A 22,760-nucleotide genomic window follows, 5' to 3' on the forward strand; every position below is an offset into this window, starting at 1 on the left:
CACCTGGTATTCCCAGGCGGTCTTCCATCCAAGTACTAACCAGGCCCGACCCTGCTAAGCTTCCGAGATCAGACGAGATCGGGCGTGTTCAGAGTGGTATGGCCGTAAGCCCTTGACTCTCACACACATGGGCTCTATGTCCATTTCACTCACTTTACAACCTCAAAAAAATTGTGATGTGCAAAAGCCTCACGGTCTTTTTACACACCAAATAGTTGTCCTGTCAATACAACGAAAAAAATTTTGATGTCATCTAGAGAAAAGTACTGCATCTGCAATCTGTCTACTTCAAATTACACACTGCATGACATTCCATTCGAAAGCTGTGGAGGGCACTTCAAGAAAAGGTGTGTGAGGGAAGCTCGCTCATGCTGGTCCCCAAAGACTCAAAGCTGCACTTTCCTCACAATGAAACAAAAAAGCTTACAGCACCTGGTATTCCCAGGCGGTCTCCCATCCAAGTACTAACCAGGCCCAACCCTGCTTAGCTTCCGAGATCAGACGAGATCGGGCGTGTTCAGAGTGGTATGGCCGTAAGCTCTTGACTCTCACACACATGGGCTCTATATCCATTTCACACACTTTACAACCTCAGAAAAAAAGTGATGCGCAACAGCCTCAGGGTCTTATCACACGCCAAATCGGTGTCCTGTCAATAAAACAAAAGAATGTTGATGTCATTGAGAGAAAAGTACTGCATCTGCCATCTGTCTTCTTCAAATTAACCACTGCATGAAATTCCATTCCAAAGCTGCAGAGGGCCCTTCAAGAAAAGGTGTGTGAGGGAAGCTCGCTCATGCTGGTCCCCAAAGTCTCAAAGCGGCCCTTTCCTCACAATCAAACAAAAAAGCTTACAGCACCTGGTATTCCCAGGCGGTCTTCCATCCAAGTACTAACCAGGCCCGACCCTGCTAAGCTTCCGAGATCAGACGAGATCGGGCGTGTTCAGAGTGGTATGGCCGTAAGCCCTTGACTCTCACACACATGGGCTCTATGTCCATTTCACTCACTTTACAACCTCAAAAAAATTGTGATGTGCAAAAGCCTCACGGTCTTTTTACACACCAAATAGTTGTCCTGTCAATACAACGAAAAAAATGTTGATGTCATCTAGAGAAAAGTACTGCATCTGCAATCTGTCTACTTCAAATTACACACTGCATGACATTCCATTCGAAAGCTGTGGAGGGCACTTCAAGAAAAGGTGTGTGAGGGAAGCTCGCTCATGCTGGTCCCCAAAGACTCAAAGCTGCACTTTCCTCACAATGAAACAAAAAAGCTTACAGCACCTGGTATTCCCAGGCGGTCTCCCATCCAAGTACTAACCAGGCCCAACCCTGCTTAGCTTCCGAGATCAGACAAGATCGGGCGTGTTCAGAGTGGTATGGCCGTAAGCTCTTGACTCTCACACACATGGGCTCTATATCCATTTCACACACTTTACAACCTCAGAAAAAAAGTGATGCGCAACAGCCTCAGGGTCTTTTCACACGCCAAATCGGTGTCCTGTCAATAAAACAAAAGAATGTTGATGTCATTGAGAGAAAAGTACTGCATCTGCCATCTGTCTTCTTCAAATTAACCACTGCATGAAATTCCATTCCAAAGCTGCAGAGGGCCCTTCAAGAAAAGGTGTGTGAGGGAAGCTCGCTCATGCTGGTCCCCAAAGTCTCAAAGCGGCCCTTTCCTCACAATCAAACAAAAAAGCTTACAGCACCTGGTATTCCCAGGCGGTCTTCCATCCAAGTACTAACCAGGCCCGACCCTGCAAAGCTTCCGAGATCAGACGAGATCGGGCGTGTTCAGAGTGGTATGGCCGTAAGCCCTTGACTCTCACACACATGGGCTCTATATCCATTTCACTCACTTTACAACCTCAAAAAAAATGTGATGTGCAACAGCCTCACAGTCTTTTTACACACCAAATAGTTGTCCTGTCAATACAAAGAAAAGAATGTTGATGTCATCTAGAGAAAAGTACTGCATCTGCAATCTGTCTACTTCAAATTACACACTGCATGACATTCCATCCGAAAGCTGTGTAGGGCGCTTCAAGAAAAGGTGTGTGAGGGAAGCTCGCTCATGCTGGTCCCCAAACACTCAAAGCTGCCCTTTCCTCACAATGAAACAAAAATGCTTACAGCACCTGGTATTCCCAGGCGGTCTCCCATCCAAGTACTAACCAGGGCCGACCCTGCTTAGCTTCCGAGATCAGACGAGATCGGGCGTGTTCAGAGTGGTATGGCCGTAAGCCCTTGACTATTACACACATGGGCTCTATATCCATTTCACACAATTTACAACCTCAGAAAAAAAGTGATGCGCAACAGCCTCAGGGTCTTTTAACACGCCAAATACGTGTCCTGTCAATAAAAGAAAAGAATGTTGATGTCATCGAGAGAAAAGTACTGCATCTGCCATCTGTCTTCTTCAAATTAACCACTGCATGAAATTCCATTCCAAAGCTGCAGAGGGCGCTTCAAGAAAAGGTGTGTGAGGGAAGCTCGCTCATGCTGGTCCCCAAAGACTCAAAGCGGCCCTTTCCTCACAATGAAACAAAAAAGCTTACAGCACCTGGTATTCCCAGGCAGTCTTCCATCCAAGTACTAACCAGGCCCGACCCTGCTAAGCTTCCGAGATCAGACGAGATCGGGCGTGTTCAGAGTGGTATGGCCGTAAGCCCTTGACTCTCACACACATGGGCTCTATATCCATTTCACTCACTTTACAACCTCAAAAAAAATGTGATGTGCAACAGCCTCACGGTCTTTTTACACACCAAATAGTTGTCCTGTCAATACAAAGAAAAAAATGTTGATGTCATCGAGAGAAAAGTACTGCATCTGCAATCTGTCTACTTCAAATTACACACTGCATGACATTCCATTCGAAAGCTGTGGAGGGCACTTCAAGAAAAGGTGTGTGAGGGAAGCTCGCTCATGCTGGTCCCCAAAGACTCAAAGCTGCCCTTTCCTCACAAAGAAATAAAAAAGCTTACAGCACCTGGTATTCCCAGGCGGTCTTCCATCCAAGTACTAACCAGGCCCGACCCTGCTTGGCTTCCGAGATCAGACGAGATCGGGCGTGTTCAGAGTAATATGGCCATAAGCCTTTGACTCTGACACACATGGGCTCTATATCCATTTCACACAATTTACAACCTCAGAAAAAAAGTGATGCGCAACAGCCTCAGGGTCTTTTCACACGCCAAATCGGTGTCCTGTCAATAAAAGAAAAGAATGTTGATGTCATCGAGAGAAAAGTACTGCATCTGCCATCTGTCTTCTTCAAATTAACCACTGCATGAAATTCCATTCCAAAGCTGCAGAGGGCGCTTCAAGAAAAGGTGTGTGAGGGAAGCTCGCTCATGCTGGTCCCCAAAGACTCAAAGCGGCCATTTCCTCACAATGAAACAAAAAAGCTTACAGCACCTGGTATTCCCAGGCGGTCTTCCATCCAAGTACTAACCAGGCCCGACCCTGCTAAGCTTCCGAGATCAGACGAGATCGGGCGTGTTCAGAGTGGTATGGCCGTAAGCCCTTGACTCTCACACACATGGGCTCTATATCCATTTCACTCACTTTACAACCTCAAAAAAAATGTGATGTGCAACAGCCTCACGGTCTTTTTACACACCAAATAGTTGTCCTGTCAATACAAAGAAAAAAATGTTGATGTCATCTAGAGAAAAGGACTGCATCTGCAATCTGTCTACGTCAAATTACACACTGCATGACATTCCATTCGAAAGCTGTGGAGGGCGCTTTAAGAAAATGTGTGTGAGGGAAGCTCGCTCATGCTGGTCCCCAAACACTCAAAGCTGCCCTTTCCTCACAATGAAACAAAAAAGCTTACAGCACCTGGTATTCCCAGGCGGTCTCCCATCCAAGTACTAACCAGGCCCAACCCTGCTTACCTTCCGAGATCAGACGAGATCGGGCGTGTTCAGAGTGGTTATGGCCTTAAGCTATTGACTCTCACACACATGGGCTCTATATCCATTTCACACACTTTACAACCTCAGAAAAAAAGTGATGCGCAACAGCCTCAGGGTCTTTTCACACGCCAAATCGGTGTCCTGTCAATAAAACAAAAGAATGTTGATGTCATTGAGAGAAAAGTACTGCATCTGCCATCTGTCTTCTTCAAATTAACCACTGCATGACATTCCATTCCAAAGCTGCAGAGGGCCCTTCAAGAAAAGGTGTGTGAGGGAAGCTCGCTCATGCTGGTCCCCAAAGTCTCAAAGCGGCCCTTTCCTCACAATGAAACAAAAAAGCTTACAGCACCTGTTATTCCCAGGCGGTCTTCCATCCAAGTACTAACCAGGCCCGACCCTGCTAAGCTTCCGAGATCAGACGAGATCGGGTGTGTTCAGAGTGGTATGGCCGTAAGCCCTTGACTCTCACACACATGGGCTCTATAACCATTTCACTCACTTTACAACCTCAAAAAAAATGTGATGTGCAACAGCCTCACAGTCTTTTTACACACCAAATAGTTGTCCTGTCAATACAAAGAAAAGAATGTTGATGTCATCTAGAGAAAAGTACTGCATCTGCCATCTGTCTACTTCAAATTAACCACTGCATGACATTCCATTCCAAAGCTGTGGAGGGCGCTTCAAGAAAAGGTGTGTGAGGGAAGCTCGCTCATGCTGGTCCCCAAAGACTCAAAGCTGCCCTTTCCTCACAAAGAAATAAAAAAGCTTACAGCACCTGGTATTCCCAGGCGGTCTTCCATCCAAGTACTAACCAGGCCCAACCCTGCTTAGCTTCCGAGATCAGACGAGATCGGGCGTGTTCAGAGTGGTATGGCCGTAAGCCCTTGACTATTACACACATGGGCTCTATATCCATTTCACACACTTTACAACCTCAGAAAAAAAGTGATGCGCAACAGCCTCAGGGTCTTTTCACACGCCAAATCGGTGTCCTGTCAATAAAACAAAAGAATGTTGATGTCATCGAGAGAAAAGTACTGCATCTGCCATCTGTCTTCTTCAAATTAACCACTGCATGAAATTCCATTCCAAAGCTGCAGAGGGCCCTTCAAGAAAAGGTGTGTGAGGGAAGCTCGCTCATGCTGGTCCCCAAAGTCTCAAAGCGGCCCTTTCCTCACAATGAAACAAAAAAGCTTACAGCACCTGGTATTCCCAGGCGGTCTTCCATCCAAGTACTAACCAGCCCCGACCCTGCTAAGCTTCCGAGATCAGACGAGATCGGGCGTGTTCAGAGTGGTATGGCCGTAAGCCCTTGACTCTCACACACATGGGCTCTATATCCATTTCACTCACTTTACAACCTCAAAAAAAATGTGATGTGCAACAGCCTCACGGCCTTTTTACACACCAAATAGTTGTCCTGTCAATACAAAGAAAAGAATGTTGATGTCATCGAGAGAAAAGTACTGCATCTGATATCTGTCTACTTCAAATTACACACTGCATGACATTCCATTCGAAAGCTGTGGAGGGCGCTTCAAGAAAAGGTGTGTGAGGGAAGTTCGCTCATGCTGGTCCCCAAACACTCAAAGCTGCCCTTTCCTCACAATGAAACAAAAAAGCTTACAGCACCTGGTATTCCCAGGCGGTCTCCCATCCAAGTACTAACCAGGCCCGACCCTGCTTAGCTTCCGAGATCAGACGAGATCGGGCGTGTTCAGAGTGGTATGGCCGTAAGCCCTTGACTCTTACACACATGGGCTCTATATCCATTTCACTCACTTTACAACCTCAGAAAAAAAGTGAAGCGCAAAAGCCTCAGGGTCTTTTCACACGCCAAATAGGTGTCCTGTCAATACAAAGAAAAAAATGTTGATGTCATCTAGAGAAAAGTACTGCATCTGCAATCTGTCTACTTCAAATTACACACTGCATGACATTCCATTCGAAAGCTGTGGAGGGCACTTCAAGAAAAGGTGTGTGAGGGAAGCTCGCTCATGCTGGTCCCCAAACACTCAAAGCTGCCCTTTCCTCACAAAGAAATAAAAAAGCTTACAGCACCTGGTATTCCCAGGCGGTCTTCCATCCAAGTACTAACCAGGCCCGACCCTGCTTAGCTTCCAAGATCAGACGAGATCGGGCGTGTTCAGAGTAGTATGGCCATAAGCCTTTGACTCTGACACACATGGGCTCTATATCCATTTCACACAATTTACAACCTCAGAAAAAAAGTGATGCGCAACAGCCTCAGGGTCTTTTCACACGCCAAATCGGTGTCCTGTCAATAAAAGAAAAGAATGTTGATGTCATCGAGAAAAAAGTACTGCATCTGCCATCTGTCTACTTCAAATTAACCACTGCATGACATTCCATTCCAAAGCTGTGGAGGGCGCTTCAAGAAAAGGTGTGTGAGGGAAGCTCGCTCATGCTGGTCCCCAAACACTCAAAGCGGCCCTTTCCTCACAATGAAACAAAAAAGCTTACAGCACCTGGTATTCCCAGGCGGTCTTCCATCCAAGTACTAACCAGGCCCGACCCTGCTAAGCTTCCGAGATCAGACGAGATCGGGCGTGTTCAGAGTGGTATGGCCGTAAGCCCTTGACTCTCACACACATGGGCTCTATGTCCATTTCACTCACTTTACAACCTCAAAAAAATTGTGATGTGCAAAAGCCTCACGGTCTTTTTACACACCAAATAGTTGTCCTGTCAATACAACGAAAAAAATGTTGATGTCATCTAGAGAAAAGTACTGCATCTGCAATCTGTCTACTTCAAATTACACACTGCATGACATTCCATTCGAAAGCTGTGGAGGGCACTTCAAGAAAAGGTGTGTGAGGGAAGCTCGCTCATGCTGGTCCCCAAAGACTCAAAGCTGCACTTTCCTCACAATGAAACAAAAAAGCTTACAGCACCTGGTATTCCCAGGCGGTCTCCCATCCAAGTACTAACCAGGCCCAACCCTGCTTAGCTTCCGAGATCAGACGAGATCGGGCGTGTTCAGAGTGGTATGGCCGTAAGCTCTTGACTCTCACACACATGGGCTCTATATCCATTTCACACACTTTACAACCTCAGAAAAAAAGTGATGCGCAACAGCCTCAGGGTCTTTTCACACGCCAAATCGGTGTCCTGTCAATAAAACAAAAGAATGTTGATGTCATTGAGAGAAAAGTACTGCATCTGCCATCTGTCTTCTTCAAATTAACCACTGCATGAAATTCCATTCCAAAGCTGCAGAGGGCCCTTCAAGAAAAGGTGTGTGAGGGAAGCTCGCTCATGCTGGTCCCCAAAGTCTCAAAGCGGCCCTTTCCTCACAATCAAACAAAAAAGCTTACAGCACCTGGTATTCCCAGGCGGTCTTCCATCCAAGTACTAACCAGGCCCGACCCTGCAAAGCTTCCGAGATCAGACGAGATCGGGCGTGTTCAGAGTGGTATGGCCGTAAGCCCTTGACTCTCACACACATGGGCTCTATATCCATTTCACTCACTTTACAACCTCAAAAAAAATGTGATGTGCAACAGCCTCACAGTCTTTTTACACACCAAATAGTTGTCCTGTCAATACAAAGAAAAGAATGTTGATGTCATCTAGAGAAAAGTACTGCATCTGCAATCTGTCTACTTCAAATTACACACTGCATGACATTCCATCCGAAAGCTGTGTAGGGCGCTTCAAGAAAAGGTGTGTGAGGGAAGCTCGCTCATGCTGGTCCCCAAACACTCAAAGCTGCCCTTTCCTCACAATGAAACAAAAAAGCTTACAGCACCTGGTATTCCCAGGCGGTCTCCCATCCAAGTACTAACCAGGGCCGACCCTGCTTAGCTTCCGAGATCAGACGAGATCGGGCGTGTTCAGAGTGGTATGGCCGTAAGCCCTTGACTATTACACACATGGGCTCTATATCCATTTCACACAATTTACAACCTCAGAAAAAAAGTGATGCGCAACAGCCTCAGGGTCTTTTAACACGCCAAATACGTGTCCTGTCAATAAAAGAAAAGAATGTTGATGTCATCGAGAGAAAAGTACTGCATCTGCCATCTGTCTTCTTCAAATTAACCACTGCATGAAATTCCATTCCAAAGCTGCAGAGGGCGCTTCAAGAAAAGGTGTGTGAGGGAAGCTCGCTCATGCTGGTCCCCAAAGACTCAAAGCGGCCCTTTCCTCACAATGAAACAAAAAAGCTTACAGCACCTGGTATTCCCAGGCGGTCTTCCATCCAAGTACTAACCAGGCCCGACCCTGCTAAGCTTCCGAGATCAGACGAGATCGGGCGTGTTCAGAGTGGTATGGCCGTAAGCCCTTGACTCTCACACACATGGGCTCTATATCCATTTCACTCACTTTACAACCTCAAAAAAAATGTGATGTGCAACAGCCTCACAGTCTTTTTACACACCAAATAGTTGTCCTGTCAATACAAAGAAAAGAATGTTGATGTCATCTAGAGAAAAGTACTGCATCTGCAATCTGTCTACTTCAAATTACACACTGCATGACATTCCATCCGAAAGCTGTGTAGGGCGCTTCAAGAAAAGGTGTGTGAGGGAAGCTCGCTCATGCTGGTCCCCAAACACTCAAAGCTGCCCTTTCCTCACAATGAAACAAAAAAGCTTACAGCACCTGGTATTCCCAGGCGGTCTCCCATCCAAGTACTAACCAGGGCCTACCCTGCTTAGCTTCCGAGATCAGACGAGATCGGGCGTGTTCAGAGTGGTATGGCCGTAAGCCCTTGACTATTACACACATGGGCTCTATATCCATTTCACACAATTTACAACCTCAGAAAAAAAGTGATGCGCAACAGCCTCAGGGTCTTTTAACACGCCAAATACGTGTCCTGTCAATAAAAGAAAAGAATGTTGATGTCATCGAGAGAAAAGTACTGCATCTGCCATCTGTCTTCTTCAAATTAACCACTGCATGAAATTCCATTCCAAAGCTGCAGAGGGCGCTTCAAGAAAAGGTGTGTGAGGGAAGCTCGCTCATGCTGGTCCCCAAAGACTCAAAGCGGCCCTTTCCTCACAATGAAACAAAAAAGCTTACAGCACCTGGTATTCCCAGGCGGTCTTCCATCCAAGTACTAACCAGGCCCGACCCTGCTAAGCTTCCGAGATCAGACGAGATCGGGCGTGTTCAGAGTGGTATGGCCGTAAGCCCTTGACTCTCACACACATGGGCTCTATATCCATTTCACTCACTTTACAACCTCAAAAAAAATGTGATGTGCAACAGCCTCACGGTCTTTTTACACACCAAATAGTTGTCCTGTCAATACAAAGAAAAAAATGTTGATGTCATCGAGAGAAAAGTACTGCATCTGCAATCTGTCTACTTCAAATTACACACTGCATGACATTCCATTCGAAAGCTGTGGAGGGCACTTCAAGAAAAGGTGTGTGAGGGAAGCTCGCTCATGCTGGTCCCCAAAGACTCAAAGCTGCCCTTTCCTCACAAAGAAATAAAAAAGCTTACAGCACCTGGTATTCCCAGGCGGTCTTCCATCCAAGTACTAACCAGGCCCGACCCTGCTTGGCTTCCGAGATCAGACGAGATCGGGCGTGTTCAGAGTAATATGGCCATAAGCCTTTGACTCTGACACACATGGGCTCTATATCCATTTCACACAATTTACAACCTCAGAAAAAAAGTGATGCGCAACAGCCTCAGGGTCTTTTCACACGCCAAATCGGTGTCCTGTCAATAAAAGAAAAGAATGTTGATGTCATCGAGAGAAAAGTACTGCATCTGCCATCTGTCTTCTTCAAATTAACCACTGCATGAAATTCCATTCCAAAGCTGCAGAGGGCCCTTCAAGAAAAGGTGTGTGAGGGAAGCTCGCTCATGCTGGTCCCCAAAGTCTCAAAGCGGCCCTTTCCTCACAATCAAACAAAAAAGCTTACAGCACCTGGTATTCCCAGGCGGTCTTCCATCCAAGTACTAACCAGGCCCGACCCTGCAAAGCTTCCGAGATCAGACGAGATCGGGCGTGTTCAGAGTGGTATGGCCGTAAGCCCTTGACTCTCACACACATGGGCTCTATATCCATTTCACTCACTTTACAACCTCAAAAAAAATGTGATGTGCAACAGCCTCACAGTCTTTTTACACACCAAATAGTTGTCCTGTCAATACAAAGAAAAGAATGTTGATGTCATCTAGAGAAAAGTACTGCATCTGCAATCTGTCTACTTCAAATTACACACTGCATGACATTCCATCCGAAAGCTGTGTAGGGCGCTTCAAGAAAAGGTGTGTGAGGGAAGCTCGCTCATGCTGGTCCCCAAACACTCAAAGCTGCCCTTTCCTCACAATGAAACAAAAAAGCTTACAGCACCTGGTATTCCCAGGCGGTCTCCCATCCAAGTACTAACCAGGGCCGACCCTGCTTAGCTTCCGAGATCAGACGAGATCGGGCGTGTTCAGAGTGGTATGGCCGTAAGCCCTTGACTATTACACACATGGGCTCTATATCCATTTCACACAATTTACAACCTCAGAAAAAAAGTGATGCGCAACAGCCTCAGGGTCTTTTAACACGCCAAATACGTGTCCTGTCAATAAAAGAAAAGAATGTTGATGTCATCGAGAGAAAAGTACTGCATCTGCCATCTGTCTTCTTCAAATTAACCACTGCATGAAATTCCATTCCAAAGCTGCAGAGGGCGCTTCAAGAAAAGGTGTGTGAGGGAAGCTCGCTCATGCTGGTCCCCAAAGACTCAAAGCGGCCCTTTCCTCACAATGAAACAAAAAAGCTTACAGCACCTGGTATTCCCAGGCGGTCTTCCATCCAAGTACTAACCAGGCCCGACCCTGCTAAGCTTCCGAGATCAGACGAGATCGGGCGTGTTCAGAGTGGTATGGCCGTAAGCCCTTGACTCTCACACACATGGGCTCTATATCCATTTCACTCACTTTACAACCTCAAAAAAAATGTGATGTGCAACAGCCTCACAGTCTTTTTACACACCAAATAGTTGTCCTGTCAATACAAAGAAAAGAATGTTGATGTCATCTAGAGAAAAGTACTGCATCTGCAATCTGTCTACTTCAAATTACACACTGCATGACATTCCATCCGAAAGCTGTGTAGGGCGCTTCAAGAAAAGGTGTGTGAGGGAAGCTCGCTCATGCTGGTCCCCAAACACTCAAAGCTGCCCTTTCCTCACAATGAAACAAAAAAGCTTACAGCACCTGGTATTCCCAGGCGGTCTCCCATCCAAGTACTAACCAGGGCCTACCCTGCTTAGCTTCCGAGATCAGACGAGATCGGGCGTGTTCAGAGTGGTATGGCCGTAAGCCCTTGACTATTACACACATGGGCTCTATATCCATTTCACACAATTTACAACCTCAGAAAAAAAGTGATGCGCAACAGCCTCAGGGTCTTTTAACACGCCAAATACGTGTCCTGTCAATAAAAGAAAAGAATGTTGATGTCATCGAGAGAAAAGTACTGCATCTGCCATCTGTCTTCTTCAAATTAACCACTGCATGAAATTCCATTCCAAAGCTGCAGAGGGCGCTTCAAGAAAAGGTGTGTGAGGGAAGCTCGCTCATGCTGGTCCCCAAAGACTCAAAGCGGCCCTTTCCTCACAATGAAACAAAAAAGCTTACAGCACCTGGTATTCCCAGGCGGTCTTCCATCCAAGTACTAACCAGGCCCGACCCTGCTAAGCTTCCGAGATCAGACGAGATCGGGCGTGTTCAGAGTGGTATGGCCGTAAGCCCTTGACTCTCACACACATGGGCTCTATATCCATTTCACTCACTTTACAACCTCAAAAAAAATGTGATGTGCAACAGCCTCACGGTCTTTTTACACACCAAATAGTTGTCCTGTCAATACAAAGAAAAAAATGTTGATGTCATCGAGAGAAAAGTACTGCATCTGCAATCTGTCTACTTCAAATTACACACTGCATGACATTCCATTCGAAAGCTGTGGAGGGCACTTCAAGAAAAGGTGTGTGAGGGAAGCTCGCTCATGCTGGTCCCCAAAGACTCAAAGCTGCCCTTTCCTCACAAAGAAATAAAAAAGCTTACAGCACCTGGTATTCCCAGGCGGTCTTCCATCCAAGTACTAACCAGGCACGACCCTGCTTGGCTTCCGAGATCAGACGAGATCGGGCGTGTTCAGAGTAATATGGCCATAAGCCTTTGACTCTGACACACATGGGCTCTATATCCATTTCACACAATTTACAACCTCAGAAAAAAAGTGATGCGCAACAGCCTCAGGGTCTTTTCACACGCCAAATCGGTATCCTGTCAATAAAAGAAAAGAATGTTGATGTCATCGAGAGAAAAGTACTGCATCTGCCATCTGTCTTCTTCAAATTAACCACTGCATGAAATTCCATTCCAAAGCTGCAGAGGGCGCTTCAAGAAAAGGTGTGTGAGGGAAGCTCGCTCATGCTGGTCCCCAAAGACTCAAAGCGGCCATTTCCTCACAATGAAACAAAAAAGCTTACAGCACCTGGTATTCCCAGGCGGTCTTCCATCCAAGTACTAACCAGGCCCGACCCTGCTAAGCTTCCGAGATCAGACGAGATCGGGCGTGTTCAGAGTGGTATGGCCGTAAGCCCTTGACTCTCACACACATGGGCTCTATATCCATTTCACTCACTTTACAACCTCAAAAAAAATGTGATGTGCAACAGCCTCACGGTCTTTTTACACACCAAATACTTGTCCTGTCAATACAAAGAAAAAAATGTTGATGTCATCTAGAGAAAAGTACTGCATCTGCAATCTGTCTACTTCAAATTACACACTGCATGACATTCCATTCGAAAGCTGTGGAGGGCACTTCAAGAAAAGGTGTGTGAGGGAAGCTCGCTCATGCTGGTCCCCAAACACTCAAAGCTGCCCTTTCCTCACAATGAAACAAAAAAGCTTACAGCAGCTGGTATTCCCAGGCGGTCTCCCATCCAAGTACTAACCAGGCCCGACCCTGCTTAGCTTCCGAGATCAGACGAGATCGGGCGTGTTCAGAGTGGTATGGCCGTAAGCCCTTGACTCTGACACACATGGGCTCTATATCCATTTCACACAATTTACAACCTCAGAAAAAAAGTGATGCGCAACAGCCTCAGGGTCTTTTCACACGCCAAATCGGTGTCCTGTCAATAAAAGAAAAGAATGTTGATGTCATCTAGAGAAAAGTACTGCATCTGCCATCTGTCTACTTCAAATTAACCACTGCATGACATTCCATTCCAAAGCTGTGGAGGGCGCTTCAAGAAAAGGTGTGTGAGGGAAGCTCGCTCATGCTGGTCCCCAAAGACTCAAAGCTGCCCTTTCCTCACAAAGAAATAAAAAAGCTTACAGCACCTGGTATTCCCAGGCGGTCTTCCATCCAAGTACTAACCAGGCCCGACCCTGCTTAGCTTCCGAGATCAGACGAGATCGGGCGTGTTCAGAGTGGTATGGCCGTAAGCCCTTGACTCTCACACACATGGGCTCTATATCCATTTCACTCACTTTACAACCTCAAAAAAAATGTGATGTGCAACAGCCTCACGGTCTTTTTACACAACAAATAGTTGTCCTGTAAATACAAAGAAAAAAATGTTGATGTCATCTAGAGAAAAGTACTGCATCTGCAATCTGTCTACTTCAAATTACACACTGCATGACATTCCATTCAAAAGCTGTGGAGGGCACTTCAAGAAAAGGTGTGTGAGGGAAGCTCGCTCATGCTGGTCCCCAAAGACTCAAAGCTGCCCTTTCCTCACAAAGAAATAAAAAAGCTTACAGCACCTGGTATTCCCAGGCGGTCTTCCATCCAAGTACTAACCAGGCCCGACCCTGCTTGGCTTCCGAGATCAGACGAGATCGGGCGTGTTCAGAGTAGTATGGCCATAAGCCTTTGACTCTGACACACATGGGCTCTATATCCATTTCACACAATTTACAACCTCAGAAAAAAAGTGATGCGCAACAGCCTCAGGGTCTTTTCACACGCCAAATCGGTGTCCTGTCAATAAAAGAAAAGAATGTTGATGTCATCTAGAGAAAAGTACTGCATCTGCCATCTGTCTACTTCAAATTAACCACTGCATGACATTCCATTCCAAAGCTGTGGAGGGCGCTTCAAGAAAAGGTGTGTGAGGGAAGCTCGCTCATGCTGGTCCCCAAACACTCAAAGCTGCCCTTTCCTCACAATGAAACAAAAAAGCTTACAGCACCTGGTATTCCCAGGCGGTCTCCCATCCAAGTACTAACCAGGACAAACCCTGCTTAGCTTCCGAGATCAGACGAGATCAGGCGTGTTCAGAGTGGTATGGCCGTAAGCTCTTGACTCTCACACACATGGGCTCTATATCCATTTCACTCACTTTACAACCTCAAAAAAAATGTGATGTGCAACAGCCTCACGGTCTTTTTACACACCAAATAGTTGTCCTGTCAATACAAAGAAAAAAATGTTGATGTCATCTAGAGAAAAGTACTGCATCTGCAATCTGTCTACTTCAAATTACACACTGCATGACATTCCATTCGAAAGCTGTGGAGGGCACTTCAAGAAAAGGTGTGTGAGGGAAGCTCGCTCATGCTGGTCCCCAAAGACTCAAAGCTGCCCTTTCCTCACAAAGAAATAAAAAAGCTTACAGCACCTGGTATTCCCAGGCGGTCTTCCATCCAAGTACTAACCAGGCCCGACCCTGCTTGGCTTCCGAGATCAGACGAGATCGGGCGTGTTCAGAGTAATATGGCCATAAGCCTTTGACTCTGACACACATGGGCTCTATATCCATTTCACGCAATTTACAACCTCAGAAAAAAAGTGATGCGCAACAGCCTCAGGGTCTTTTCACACGCCAAATCGGTGTCCTGTCAATAAAAGAAAAGAATGTTGATGTCATCGAGAGAAAAGTACTGCATCTGCCATCTGTCTTCTTCAAATTAACCACTGCATGAAATTCCATTCCAAAGCTGCAGAGGGCGCTTCAAGAAAAGGTGTGTGAGGGAAGCTCGCTCATGCTGGTCCCCAAAGACTCAAAGCGGCCATTTCCTCACAATGAAACAAAAAAGCTTACAGCACCTGGTATTCCCAGGCGGTCTTCCATCCAAGTACTAACCAGGCCCGACCCTGCTAAGCTTCCGAGATCAGACGAGATCGGGCGTGTTCAGAGTGGTATGGCCGTAAGCCCTTGACTCTCACACACATGGGCTCTATATCCATTTCACTCACTTTACAACCTCAAAAAAAATGTGATGTGCAACAGCCTCACGGTCTTTTTACACACCAAATAGTTGTCCTGTCAATACAAAGAAAAAAATGTTGATGTCATCTAGAGAAAAGTACTGCATCTGCAATCTGTCTACTTCAAATTACACACTGCATGACATTCCATTCGAAAGCTGTGGAGGGCACTTCAAGAAAAGGTGTGTGAGGGAAGCTCGCTCATGCTGGTCCCCAAACACTCAAAGCTGCCCTTTCCTCACAATGAAACAAAAAAGCTTACAGCACCTGGTATTCCCAGGCGGTCTCCCATCCAAGTACTAACCAGGCCCGACCCTGCTTAGCTTCCGAGACCAGACGAGATCGGGCGTGTTCAGAGTGGTATGGCCGTAAGCCCTTGACTCTCACACACGGGCTCTATATCCATTTCACTCACTTTACAACCTCAAAAAAAATGTGATGTGCAACAGCCTCACGGTCTTTTTACACACCAAATAGTTGTCCTGTAAATACAAAGAAAAAAATGTTGATGTCATCTAGAGAAAAGTACTGCATCTGCAATCTGTCTACTTCAAATTACACACTGCATGACATTCCATTCAAAAGCTGTGGAGGGCACTTCAAGAAAAGGTGTGTGAGGGAAGCTCGCTCATGCTGGTCCCCAAAGACTCAAAGCTGCCCTTTCCTCACAAAGAAATAAAAAAGCTTACAGCACCTGGTATTCCCAGGCGGTCTTCCATCCAAGTACTAACCAGGCCCGACCCTGCTTGGCTTCCGAGATCAGACGAGATCGGGCGTGTTCAGAGTAGTATGGCCATAAGCCTTTGACTCTGACACACATGGGCTCTATATCCATTTCACACAATTTACAACCTCAGAAAAAAAGTGATGCGCAACAGCCTCAGGGTCTTTTCACACGCCAAATCGGTGTCCTGTCAATAAAAGAAAAGAATGTTGATGTCATCGAGAGAAAAGTACTGCATCTGCCATCTGTCTACTTCAAATTAACCACTGCATGACATTCCATTCCAAAGCTGTGGAGGGCGCTTCAAGAAAAGGTGTGTGAGGGAAGCTCGCTCATGCTGGTCCCCAAACACTCAAAGCTGCCCTTTCCTCACAATGAAACAAAAAAGCTTACAGCACCTGGTATTCCCAGGCGGTCTCCCATCCAAGTACTAACCAGGACCAACCCTGCTTAGCTTACGAGATCAGACGAGATCAGGCGTGTTCAGAGTGGTATGGCCGTAAGCTCTTGACTCTCACACACATGGGCTCTATATCCATTTCACACACTTTACAACCTCAGAAAAAAAGTGATGCGCAACAGCCTCAGGGTCTTTTCACACGCCAAATCGGTGTCCTGTCAATAAAACAAAAGAATGTTGATGTCATCGAGAGAAAAGTACTGCATCTGCCATCTGTCTTCTTCAAATTAACCACTGCATGAAATTCCATTCCAAAGCTGCAGAGGGCGCTTCAAGAAAAGGTGTGTGAGGGAAGCTCGCTCATGCTGGTCCCCAAAGACTCAAAGCGGCCCTTTCCTCACAATGAAACAAAAAAGCTTACAGCACCTGGTATTCCCAGGCGGTCTCCCATCCAAGTACTAACCAGGCCCAACCCTGCTAAGCTTCCGAGATCAGACGAGATCGGGCGTGTTCAAAGTGGTATGGCCGTAAGCTCTTGACTCTCACACACATGGGCTCTATATCCATTTCACACACTTTACAACCTCAGAAAAAAAGTGATGCGCAACAGCCTCAGGGTCTTTTCACACGCCAAATCGGTGTCCTGTCAATAAAACAAAAGAATGTTGATGTCATTGAGAGAAAAGTACTGCATCTGCCATCTGTCTTCTTCAAATTAACCACTGCATGAAATTCCATTCCAAAGCTGCAGAGGGCCCTTCAAGAAAAGGTGTGTGAGGGAAGCTCGCTCATGCTGGTCCCCAAAGTCTCAAAGCGGCCCTTTCCTCACAATCAAACAAAAAAGCTTACAGCACCTGGTATTCCCAGGCGGTCTTCCATCCAAGTACTAACCAGGCCCGACCCTGCTAAGCTTCCGAGATCAGACGAGATCGGGCGTGTTCAGAGTGGTATGGCCGTAAGCCCTTGACTCTCACACACATGGGCTCTATATCCATTTCACTCACTTTACAACCTCAAAAAAAATGTGATGTGCAAAAGCCTCACAGTCTTTTTACACACCAAATAGTTGTCCTGTCAATACAAAGAAAAGAATGTTGATGTCATCTAGAGAAAAGTACTGCATCTGCAATCTGTCTACTTCAAATTACACACTGCATGACATTCCATCCGAAAGCTGTGTAGGGCGCTTCAAGAAAAGGTGTGTGAGGGAAGCTCGCTCATGCTGGTCCCCAAACACTCAAAGCTGCCCTTTCCTCACAATGAAACAAAAAAGCTTACAGCACCTGGTATTCCCAGGCGGTCTCCCATCCAAGTACTAACCAGGCCCGACCCTGCTTAGCTTCCGAGATCAGACGAGATCGGGCGTGTTCAGAGTGGTATGGCCGTAAGCCCTTGACTCTCACACACATGGGCTCTATATCCATTTCACTCACTTTACAACCTCAAAAAAAATGTGATGTGCAACAGCCTCACGGTCTTTTTACACACCAAATAGTTGTCCTGTCAATACAAAGAAAAAAATGTTGATGTCATCTAGAGAAAAGTACTGCATCTGCAATCTGTCTACTTCAAATTACACACTGCATGACATTCCATTCGAAAGCTGTGGAGGGCACTTCAAGAAAAGGTGTGTGAGGGAAGCTCGCTCATGCTGGTCCCCAAACACTCAAAGCTGCACTTTCCTCACAATGAAACAAAAAAGCTTACAGCACCTGGTATTCCCAGGCTGTCTCCCATCCAAGTACTAACCAGGCCCAACCCTGCTTAGTTTCCGAGATCAGACGAGATCGGGCGTGTTCAGAGTGGTATGGCCGTAAGCTCTTGACTCTCACACACATGGGCTCTATATCCATTTCACACACTTTACAACCTCAGAAAAAAAGTGATGCGCAACAGCCTCAGGGTCTTTTCACACGCCAAATCGGTGTCCTGTCAATAAAACAAAAGAATGTTGATGTCATTGAGAGAAAAGTACTGCATCTGCCATCTGTCTTCTTCAAATTAACCACTGCATGAAATTCCATTCCAAAGCTGCAGAGGGCCCTTCAAGAAAAGGTGTGTGAGGGAAGCTCGCTCATGCTGGTCCCCAAAGTCTCAAAGCGGCCCTTTCCTCACAATCAAACAAAAAAGCTTACAGCACCTGGTATTCCCAGGCGGTCTTCCATCCAAGTACTAACCAGGCCCGACCCTGCTAAGCTTCCGAGATCAGACGAGATCGGGCGTGTTCAGAGTGGTATGGCCGTAAGCCCTTGACTCTCACACACATGGGCTCTATATCCATTTCACTCACTTTACAACCTCAAAAAAAATGTGATGTGCAACAGCCTCACAGTCTTTTTACACACCAAATAGTTGTCCTGTCAATACAAAGAAAAGAATGTTGATGTCATCTAGAGAAAAGTACTGCATCTGCAATCTGTCTACTTCAAATTACACACTGCATGACATTCCATCCGAAAGCTGTGTAGGGCGCTTCAAGAAAAGGTGTGTGAGGGAAGCTCGCTCATGCTGGTCCCCAAACACTCAAAGCTGCCCTTTCCTCACAATGAAACAAAAAAGCTTACAGCACCTGGTATTCCCAGGCGGTCTCCCATCCAAGTACTAACCAGGCCCGACCCTGCTTAGCTTCCGAGATCAGACGAGATCGGGCGTGTTCAGAGTGGTATGGCCGTAAGCCCTTGACTCTTACACACATGGGCTCTATATCCATTTCACTCACTTTACAACCTCAGAAAAATGTGAAGCGCAAAAGCCTCAGGGTCTTTTCACACGCCAAATAGGTGTCCTGTAAATAAAAGAAAAGAATGTTGATGTCATCTAGAGAAAAGTACTGCATCTGCCATCAGTCTACTTCAAATTACACACTGCATGACATTCAATTTCAAAGCTGCAGAAAGGCGCTTCAAGAAAAGGTGTGTGAGGGAAGCTCGCTCATGCTGGTCCCCAAACACTCAAAGCTGCCCTTTCCTCACAAAGAAACAAAAAAGCTTACAGCACCTGGTATTCCCAGGCGGTCTCCCATCCAAGTACTAACCAGGCCTGACCCTGCTTAGCTTCCGAGATCAGACGAGATCGGGCGTGTTCATAGTGGTATGGCCGTAAGCCCTTGACTCTGACACACATGGGCTCTATATCCATTTCACTCACTTTACAACCTCAGAAAAAAAGTGATGCGCAACAGCCTCAGGGTCTTTTCACACGTCAAATAGGTGTCCTGTCAATACAAAGAAAAGAATGTTGATGTCATCGAGAGAAAAGTACTGCATCCTCCATCTGTCTACTTCAAATTACACGCTGCATGAGATTCCATTTCAAAGCTGCAGAGGGCGCTTCAAGAAAAGGTGTGTGAGGGAAGCTCGCTCATGCTGGTCCCCAAAGACTCAAAGCTGCCCTTTCCTCACAAAGAAACAAAAAAGCTTACAGCACCTGGTATTTCCAGGCGGTCTCCCATCCAAGTACTAACCAGGCCCGACCCTGCTTAGCTTCCGAGAACAGACGAGATCGGGCGTGTTCAGAGTGGTATGGCCGTAAGCCCTGGACGCTGACACACATGGGCTCTATATCCATTTCACTCACTTTACAACCTCAGAAAAAAAGTGAGGCGCAACAGGTTCAGGGTCTTTTCACACGCCAAAGAGGTGTCCTGTCAATACAAAGAAAAGAATGTTGATGTCATCGAGAGAAAAGTACTGCATCTGCCATCTGTCTACTTCAAATTACACGCTGCATTTCATTCAATTTCAAAGCTGCGGAAAGGCGCTTCAAGAAAAGGTGTGTGAGGGAAGCTCGCTCATGCTGGTCCCCAAAGACTCAAAGCTGCCCTTTCCTCAAGCTGAAGTTAAAAGAATTGCAAATTAATCCTTCACAGGTACTTGTTCACAGAGATGGATGAAATAAAAATTGAATATATTCTAGTATTATAAAAATACAATGAACAAAATTATTAACAATGAGTAAGAGGATTTTCAAAACAAAACAAACAGTGTCTTTCTTGGTTCTGAACTTTCTTTTAACTGAAAATAAAAATCTTTTTTAGTTAGATAGTTTCACATAAAATACCCTCAAGTCATCCTTAACACCTCAATTGTAAGGAAAAAAAGTTTCCTCTACAAAAGATAACCCTTTTGTTTTTTTTAAATATACATCATATTTAATCCCTTTCAGAATCCTTAAGTTACCTTCTAAAACGGTATTCTTTAATTTACAACAACTAAAACTCAATATTTTACCTGTGGGCACACACACATTCATATGAAACACCTTAAATTTAATTTTTACCTGTTTCAGGCCTGTTTATTGAAGCTCGTGTGCGGTCGGGGCTTCACAACTGTAATGGCCGCTTCACTCGCAGCTGAGCACACAATAAAAGCAAGTGCATGTGTATGTTAGTCCTCACAAATCCAGGGTTTTATTAGAAGGGGGAGAACGGGAATGGAGGATGAGAGTCTGAATGGTAATGGCAATGGCGCTGGCAGTCACAATCCAAACACTCACACGCAATGGCGGGACAGCGAAAGTCACGAAGAAGAAAACACAGCAGGACAGGGCACAGCAGAACAGCAGAGCTATCGGATGGAAACCCGTCTCTCTCTCTCCAATGTCCGTCTCCTTCAAGCATATTATCTTAATTTAGCCACAATTATCAAACATTATCTCGTGTCGAATTCGCATTACCTTTACTTTCGCTCCAAACATATTACAACGCTAAAGCTACGATCTGCAGGCACATTAGCACGGAATGCTATCCCTAGCTAGCACGTCGCTAACCATGTACACATCCAGTCTCTTTTCACTATAACAGTTAGATAAAGCGCAAATACAGGCATAAATATTCACCTCTCGAAGGTCACACAGAAGTTTACATCAGGACCACCAGTCGTCGACCTCCAAAATAAACTTAAATGCTCTCCACACAAACGATGCCTCCCCTCTTAACTCTCTGATCATTGCCTCTGTTTCTCTCCCCATGCGCGCTAACTACTCACCTCACAAACCTGCGCCACTAGTCCCACCCCTTACACAGTAACTTTCCTCTCATTGGCTTTTGCGGTCTTAATACACCCAAAGATAAGACAGGAATGAAATGATTGACAGGTAACAATTGAGGTTACATATAAACACGGCTTCTTCCCCTCTCCTTATTCTCAGATCACTGATCTTTTACAGACTCAGAGAACTTAAAGACCTTTATATGAATTTATTTTTTAACTGTAAATAGTTTTACTTTTTAAATGTTACATATTATATTTATGCTTTTAACCTGCTCACATTATAACCAATTTTAAAGATCATGAACTCTATTTATTTTTGAACTTTTTAACACATCTTTTTATGCTTTTTATGCGATGTAATTTATTTGATTTTTGTACAGGGCTACATGTTGTATGATAACAAGAGTGTATATTGTTTACAATGTGTTACAGTCAATGGGTGGCACGGTGGTACCGTTGTTAACAGTGTCGCCTCAAAGCAAGTTCAAGTCCTGGCTCGAGCACAGGTTCTTTCTGTGTGGTGTGTGCATGTTCTCTCCGTGCCTGCGTGGGTATTCTGTCTGCAATGGACTGGCTACCTGTCCAGGGTGAAACCTGCCTCTCACCTGAAAGCCACTGGGAAAGGCTCCAGCCTCCCCCTGCAACCCTTAACAGAAATAAGCTGGGATGCATGGAAGTATAGAAAGCGGATACAATGAAGCGCATACAAATTTTTCGAATGCACGAAAAAGTCTCACCTTTTGTTTTTTTCATTTTGGTTAGTTTGGAAGCATGGAATTTCTGACAAAGCCTAAGTTTGTATTGTTTATTCACTGATTTTTCTGACAATTTACAAACAAAGCTTTCAAAACTGAGAGGACAAGCAGTGGTGTTTAAGATCAACACCCAACATGGGGCTTGAACCAACAACCCTGAGACTAAGAGTCTCATGCTCGACTGACTGAGCTAATCAGGTTACATCAGTGTAAGTCCCATAGCATGAAGCGGTCAGAGTGAGACACTCACAGTCCTGTGAGTGATCACCCACCCATCTATCCATCCATCCATCCATCCATCCATCCATCCATCCATCCGTCCATCCATCCATCCATCCATCCATCCATTTTTCCGCTTATCCTGTTAAGGGTCACAGGGTGGGGCTGGAGCCTATCCCAGAAGGGACATTACCTTGGACAGGTCAGTGGTCCATCGCAGTCCACCGCAGCCAACAAATATTGACAGACAACCATTCACACTCACAGCCATACCTACGGTCAATTTAGAGTTGCATTTCCATTTGCATGTCTTTGGACTGTGGAAGGAAGCTGGAGTACCTGGAGAGAACCAGCACAGGGAAAACATGCAGACACTCTCAGGATTTATTCCAATGAAGCGCCTAAAAAAGGAGTGTTGGAACTCACTCAGATGAATGAGACATTATAAGCCATCAAATATATACATGTAGATGTAGTGTTGGAGATCCAAGAAAAGAGGGAGAAAAG

General features: G+C 45.7%; 45 non-coding genes and 2 pseudogenes across 45 annotated transcripts in view; all 47 read right to left on the minus strand.

Moving 5' to 3' along the window:
• The window catches only part of LOC147266763 (5S ribosomal RNA), a 119-nt gene extending 9 nt beyond the window's left edge, over window positions 1-110 (minus strand). Inside the window, exon 1 of the ribosomal RNA XR_015114089.1 lies at window positions 1-110. This exon is cut by the window's left edge and continues 9 nt beyond it. This is a non-coding gene — a ribosomal RNA (5S ribosomal RNA).
• A 310-nt stretch (window positions 111-420) lies between these two features.
• LOC147266764 (5S ribosomal RNA) lies at window positions 421-539 on the minus strand. Its single transcript, XR_015112800.1, has one exon. It is a non-coding gene; the product is annotated as a 5S ribosomal RNA (ribosomal RNA).
• Window positions 540-848: 309 nt separating this feature from the next.
• LOC147266765 (5S ribosomal RNA) lies at window positions 849-967 on the minus strand. The gene has a single exon (XR_015114090.1). It is a non-coding gene; the product is annotated as a 5S ribosomal RNA (ribosomal RNA).
• Window positions 968-1,277: 310 nt separating this feature from the next.
• On the minus strand, window positions 1,278-1,396 carry LOC147266766 (5S ribosomal RNA). Its single transcript, XR_015112845.1, has one exon. It is a non-coding gene; the product is annotated as a 5S ribosomal RNA (ribosomal RNA).
• Window positions 1,397-1,705: 309 nt separating this feature from the next.
• Window positions 1,706-1,824, minus strand: LOC147266767 (5S ribosomal RNA). The gene has a single exon (XR_015115252.1). It is a non-coding gene; the product is annotated as a 5S ribosomal RNA (ribosomal RNA).
• A 310-nt stretch (window positions 1,825-2,134) lies between these two features.
• On the minus strand, window positions 2,135-2,253 carry LOC147266768 (5S ribosomal RNA). The gene has a single exon (XR_015113223.1). It is a non-coding gene; the product is annotated as a 5S ribosomal RNA (ribosomal RNA).
• Window positions 2,254-2,562: 309 nt separating this feature from the next.
• Window positions 2,563-2,681, minus strand: LOC147266769 (5S ribosomal RNA). Its single transcript, XR_015114789.1, has one exon. It is a non-coding gene; the product is annotated as a 5S ribosomal RNA (ribosomal RNA).
• Window positions 2,682-2,991: 310 nt separating this feature from the next.
• On the minus strand, window positions 2,992-3,110 carry LOC147266770 (5S ribosomal RNA). The gene has a single exon (XR_015114919.1). It is a non-coding gene; the product is annotated as a 5S ribosomal RNA (ribosomal RNA).
• A 309-nt stretch (window positions 3,111-3,419) lies between these two features.
• On the minus strand, window positions 3,420-3,538 carry LOC147266771 (5S ribosomal RNA). The gene has a single exon (XR_015114091.1). It is a non-coding gene; the product is annotated as a 5S ribosomal RNA (ribosomal RNA).
• A 310-nt stretch (window positions 3,539-3,848) lies between these two features.
• On the minus strand, window positions 3,849-3,968 carry LOC147266772 (5S ribosomal RNA; annotated as a pseudogene).
• A 309-nt stretch (window positions 3,969-4,277) lies between these two features.
• Window positions 4,278-4,396, minus strand: LOC147266773 (5S ribosomal RNA). The gene has a single exon (XR_015114396.1). It is a non-coding gene; the product is annotated as a 5S ribosomal RNA (ribosomal RNA).
• Window positions 4,397-4,706: 310 nt separating this feature from the next.
• Window positions 4,707-4,825, minus strand: LOC147266774 (5S ribosomal RNA). Its single transcript, XR_015115533.1, has one exon. It is a non-coding gene; the product is annotated as a 5S ribosomal RNA (ribosomal RNA).
• A 309-nt stretch (window positions 4,826-5,134) lies between these two features.
• LOC147266775 (5S ribosomal RNA) lies at window positions 5,135-5,253 on the minus strand (annotated as a pseudogene).
• Window positions 5,254-5,563: 310 nt separating this feature from the next.
• On the minus strand, window positions 5,564-5,682 carry LOC147266776 (5S ribosomal RNA). The gene has a single exon (XR_015114414.1). It is a non-coding gene; the product is annotated as a 5S ribosomal RNA (ribosomal RNA).
• A 310-nt stretch (window positions 5,683-5,992) lies between these two features.
• Window positions 5,993-6,111, minus strand: LOC147266777 (5S ribosomal RNA). Its single transcript, XR_015114599.1, has one exon. It is a non-coding gene; the product is annotated as a 5S ribosomal RNA (ribosomal RNA).
• A 309-nt stretch (window positions 6,112-6,420) lies between these two features.
• Window positions 6,421-6,539, minus strand: LOC147266778 (5S ribosomal RNA). Its single transcript, XR_015114093.1, has one exon. It is a non-coding gene; the product is annotated as a 5S ribosomal RNA (ribosomal RNA).
• Window positions 6,540-6,849: 310 nt separating this feature from the next.
• Window positions 6,850-6,968, minus strand: LOC147266779 (5S ribosomal RNA). Its single transcript, XR_015112811.1, has one exon. It is a non-coding gene; the product is annotated as a 5S ribosomal RNA (ribosomal RNA).
• A 309-nt stretch (window positions 6,969-7,277) lies between these two features.
• LOC147266780 (5S ribosomal RNA) lies at window positions 7,278-7,396 on the minus strand. The gene has a single exon (XR_015115254.1). It is a non-coding gene; the product is annotated as a 5S ribosomal RNA (ribosomal RNA).
• Window positions 7,397-7,706: 310 nt separating this feature from the next.
• On the minus strand, window positions 7,707-7,825 carry LOC147266781 (5S ribosomal RNA). Its single transcript, XR_015113044.1, has one exon. It is a non-coding gene; the product is annotated as a 5S ribosomal RNA (ribosomal RNA).
• A 309-nt stretch (window positions 7,826-8,134) lies between these two features.
• Window positions 8,135-8,253, minus strand: LOC147266782 (5S ribosomal RNA). Its single transcript, XR_015114094.1, has one exon. It is a non-coding gene; the product is annotated as a 5S ribosomal RNA (ribosomal RNA).
• A 310-nt stretch (window positions 8,254-8,563) lies between these two features.
• On the minus strand, window positions 8,564-8,682 carry LOC147266783 (5S ribosomal RNA). The gene has a single exon (XR_015112897.1). It is a non-coding gene; the product is annotated as a 5S ribosomal RNA (ribosomal RNA).
• A 309-nt stretch (window positions 8,683-8,991) lies between these two features.
• On the minus strand, window positions 8,992-9,110 carry LOC147266784 (5S ribosomal RNA). Its single transcript, XR_015114095.1, has one exon. It is a non-coding gene; the product is annotated as a 5S ribosomal RNA (ribosomal RNA).
• Window positions 9,111-9,420: 310 nt separating this feature from the next.
• LOC147266785 (5S ribosomal RNA) lies at window positions 9,421-9,539 on the minus strand. The gene has a single exon (XR_015114920.1). It is a non-coding gene; the product is annotated as a 5S ribosomal RNA (ribosomal RNA).
• Window positions 9,540-9,848: 309 nt separating this feature from the next.
• LOC147266786 (5S ribosomal RNA) lies at window positions 9,849-9,967 on the minus strand. The gene has a single exon (XR_015115255.1). It is a non-coding gene; the product is annotated as a 5S ribosomal RNA (ribosomal RNA).
• A 310-nt stretch (window positions 9,968-10,277) lies between these two features.
• On the minus strand, window positions 10,278-10,396 carry LOC147266787 (5S ribosomal RNA). Its single transcript, XR_015113045.1, has one exon. It is a non-coding gene; the product is annotated as a 5S ribosomal RNA (ribosomal RNA).
• A 309-nt stretch (window positions 10,397-10,705) lies between these two features.
• Window positions 10,706-10,824, minus strand: LOC147266788 (5S ribosomal RNA). Its single transcript, XR_015114096.1, has one exon. It is a non-coding gene; the product is annotated as a 5S ribosomal RNA (ribosomal RNA).
• A 310-nt stretch (window positions 10,825-11,134) lies between these two features.
• LOC147266789 (5S ribosomal RNA) lies at window positions 11,135-11,253 on the minus strand. Its single transcript, XR_015112899.1, has one exon. It is a non-coding gene; the product is annotated as a 5S ribosomal RNA (ribosomal RNA).
• A 309-nt stretch (window positions 11,254-11,562) lies between these two features.
• On the minus strand, window positions 11,563-11,681 carry LOC147266790 (5S ribosomal RNA). The gene has a single exon (XR_015114097.1). It is a non-coding gene; the product is annotated as a 5S ribosomal RNA (ribosomal RNA).
• Window positions 11,682-11,991: 310 nt separating this feature from the next.
• LOC147266791 (5S ribosomal RNA) lies at window positions 11,992-12,110 on the minus strand. The gene has a single exon (XR_015115221.1). It is a non-coding gene; the product is annotated as a 5S ribosomal RNA (ribosomal RNA).
• A 309-nt stretch (window positions 12,111-12,419) lies between these two features.
• LOC147266792 (5S ribosomal RNA) lies at window positions 12,420-12,538 on the minus strand. Its single transcript, XR_015114098.1, has one exon. It is a non-coding gene; the product is annotated as a 5S ribosomal RNA (ribosomal RNA).
• A 310-nt stretch (window positions 12,539-12,848) lies between these two features.
• On the minus strand, window positions 12,849-12,967 carry LOC147266793 (5S ribosomal RNA). The gene has a single exon (XR_015113370.1). It is a non-coding gene; the product is annotated as a 5S ribosomal RNA (ribosomal RNA).
• A 309-nt stretch (window positions 12,968-13,276) lies between these two features.
• Window positions 13,277-13,395, minus strand: LOC147266794 (5S ribosomal RNA). Its single transcript, XR_015112723.1, has one exon. It is a non-coding gene; the product is annotated as a 5S ribosomal RNA (ribosomal RNA).
• A 310-nt stretch (window positions 13,396-13,705) lies between these two features.
• LOC147266795 (5S ribosomal RNA) lies at window positions 13,706-13,824 on the minus strand. The gene has a single exon (XR_015114370.1). It is a non-coding gene; the product is annotated as a 5S ribosomal RNA (ribosomal RNA).
• Window positions 13,825-14,133: 309 nt separating this feature from the next.
• On the minus strand, window positions 14,134-14,252 carry LOC147266796 (5S ribosomal RNA). The gene has a single exon (XR_015115004.1). It is a non-coding gene; the product is annotated as a 5S ribosomal RNA (ribosomal RNA).
• A 310-nt stretch (window positions 14,253-14,562) lies between these two features.
• LOC147266797 (5S ribosomal RNA) lies at window positions 14,563-14,681 on the minus strand. Its single transcript, XR_015114921.1, has one exon. It is a non-coding gene; the product is annotated as a 5S ribosomal RNA (ribosomal RNA).
• Window positions 14,682-14,990: 309 nt separating this feature from the next.
• LOC147266798 (5S ribosomal RNA) lies at window positions 14,991-15,109 on the minus strand. The gene has a single exon (XR_015114099.1). It is a non-coding gene; the product is annotated as a 5S ribosomal RNA (ribosomal RNA).
• A 310-nt stretch (window positions 15,110-15,419) lies between these two features.
• LOC147266799 (5S ribosomal RNA) lies at window positions 15,420-15,538 on the minus strand. Its single transcript, XR_015112758.1, has one exon. It is a non-coding gene; the product is annotated as a 5S ribosomal RNA (ribosomal RNA).
• A 308-nt stretch (window positions 15,539-15,846) lies between these two features.
• Window positions 15,847-15,965, minus strand: LOC147266800 (5S ribosomal RNA). Its single transcript, XR_015114371.1, has one exon. It is a non-coding gene; the product is annotated as a 5S ribosomal RNA (ribosomal RNA).
• Window positions 15,966-16,274: 309 nt separating this feature from the next.
• Window positions 16,275-16,393, minus strand: LOC147266801 (5S ribosomal RNA). The gene has a single exon (XR_015114860.1). It is a non-coding gene; the product is annotated as a 5S ribosomal RNA (ribosomal RNA).
• Window positions 16,394-16,702: 309 nt separating this feature from the next.
• LOC147266802 (5S ribosomal RNA) lies at window positions 16,703-16,821 on the minus strand. Its single transcript, XR_015113328.1, has one exon. It is a non-coding gene; the product is annotated as a 5S ribosomal RNA (ribosomal RNA).
• A 309-nt stretch (window positions 16,822-17,130) lies between these two features.
• On the minus strand, window positions 17,131-17,249 carry LOC147266803 (5S ribosomal RNA). The gene has a single exon (XR_015114100.1). It is a non-coding gene; the product is annotated as a 5S ribosomal RNA (ribosomal RNA).
• Window positions 17,250-17,559: 310 nt separating this feature from the next.
• On the minus strand, window positions 17,560-17,678 carry LOC147266804 (5S ribosomal RNA). Its single transcript, XR_015114425.1, has one exon. It is a non-coding gene; the product is annotated as a 5S ribosomal RNA (ribosomal RNA).
• Window positions 17,679-17,988: 310 nt separating this feature from the next.
• On the minus strand, window positions 17,989-18,107 carry LOC147266805 (5S ribosomal RNA). The gene has a single exon (XR_015114707.1). It is a non-coding gene; the product is annotated as a 5S ribosomal RNA (ribosomal RNA).
• Window positions 18,108-18,416: 309 nt separating this feature from the next.
• LOC147266806 (5S ribosomal RNA) lies at window positions 18,417-18,535 on the minus strand. The gene has a single exon (XR_015114101.1). It is a non-coding gene; the product is annotated as a 5S ribosomal RNA (ribosomal RNA).
• Window positions 18,536-18,845: 310 nt separating this feature from the next.
• Window positions 18,846-18,964, minus strand: LOC147266807 (5S ribosomal RNA). Its single transcript, XR_015114436.1, has one exon. It is a non-coding gene; the product is annotated as a 5S ribosomal RNA (ribosomal RNA).
• Window positions 18,965-19,273: 309 nt separating this feature from the next.
• LOC147266808 (5S ribosomal RNA) lies at window positions 19,274-19,392 on the minus strand. The gene has a single exon (XR_015114241.1). It is a non-coding gene; the product is annotated as a 5S ribosomal RNA (ribosomal RNA).
• Window positions 19,393-19,702: 310 nt separating this feature from the next.
• Window positions 19,703-19,821, minus strand: LOC147266809 (5S ribosomal RNA). The gene has a single exon (XR_015114178.1). It is a non-coding gene; the product is annotated as a 5S ribosomal RNA (ribosomal RNA).
• Window positions 19,822-22,760: the final 2,939 nt, after the last annotated feature.

This window comes from Aulostomus chinensis, chromosome 4, assembly GCF_037954235.1.
Source record: "Aulostomus chinensis isolate RoL2024-O1b breed Wild chromosome 4, RoL_Achi_v1.0, whole genome shotgun sequence".
NCBI lineage: Eukaryota > Metazoa > Chordata > Actinopteri > Syngnathiformes > Aulostomidae > Aulostomus > Aulostomus chinensis.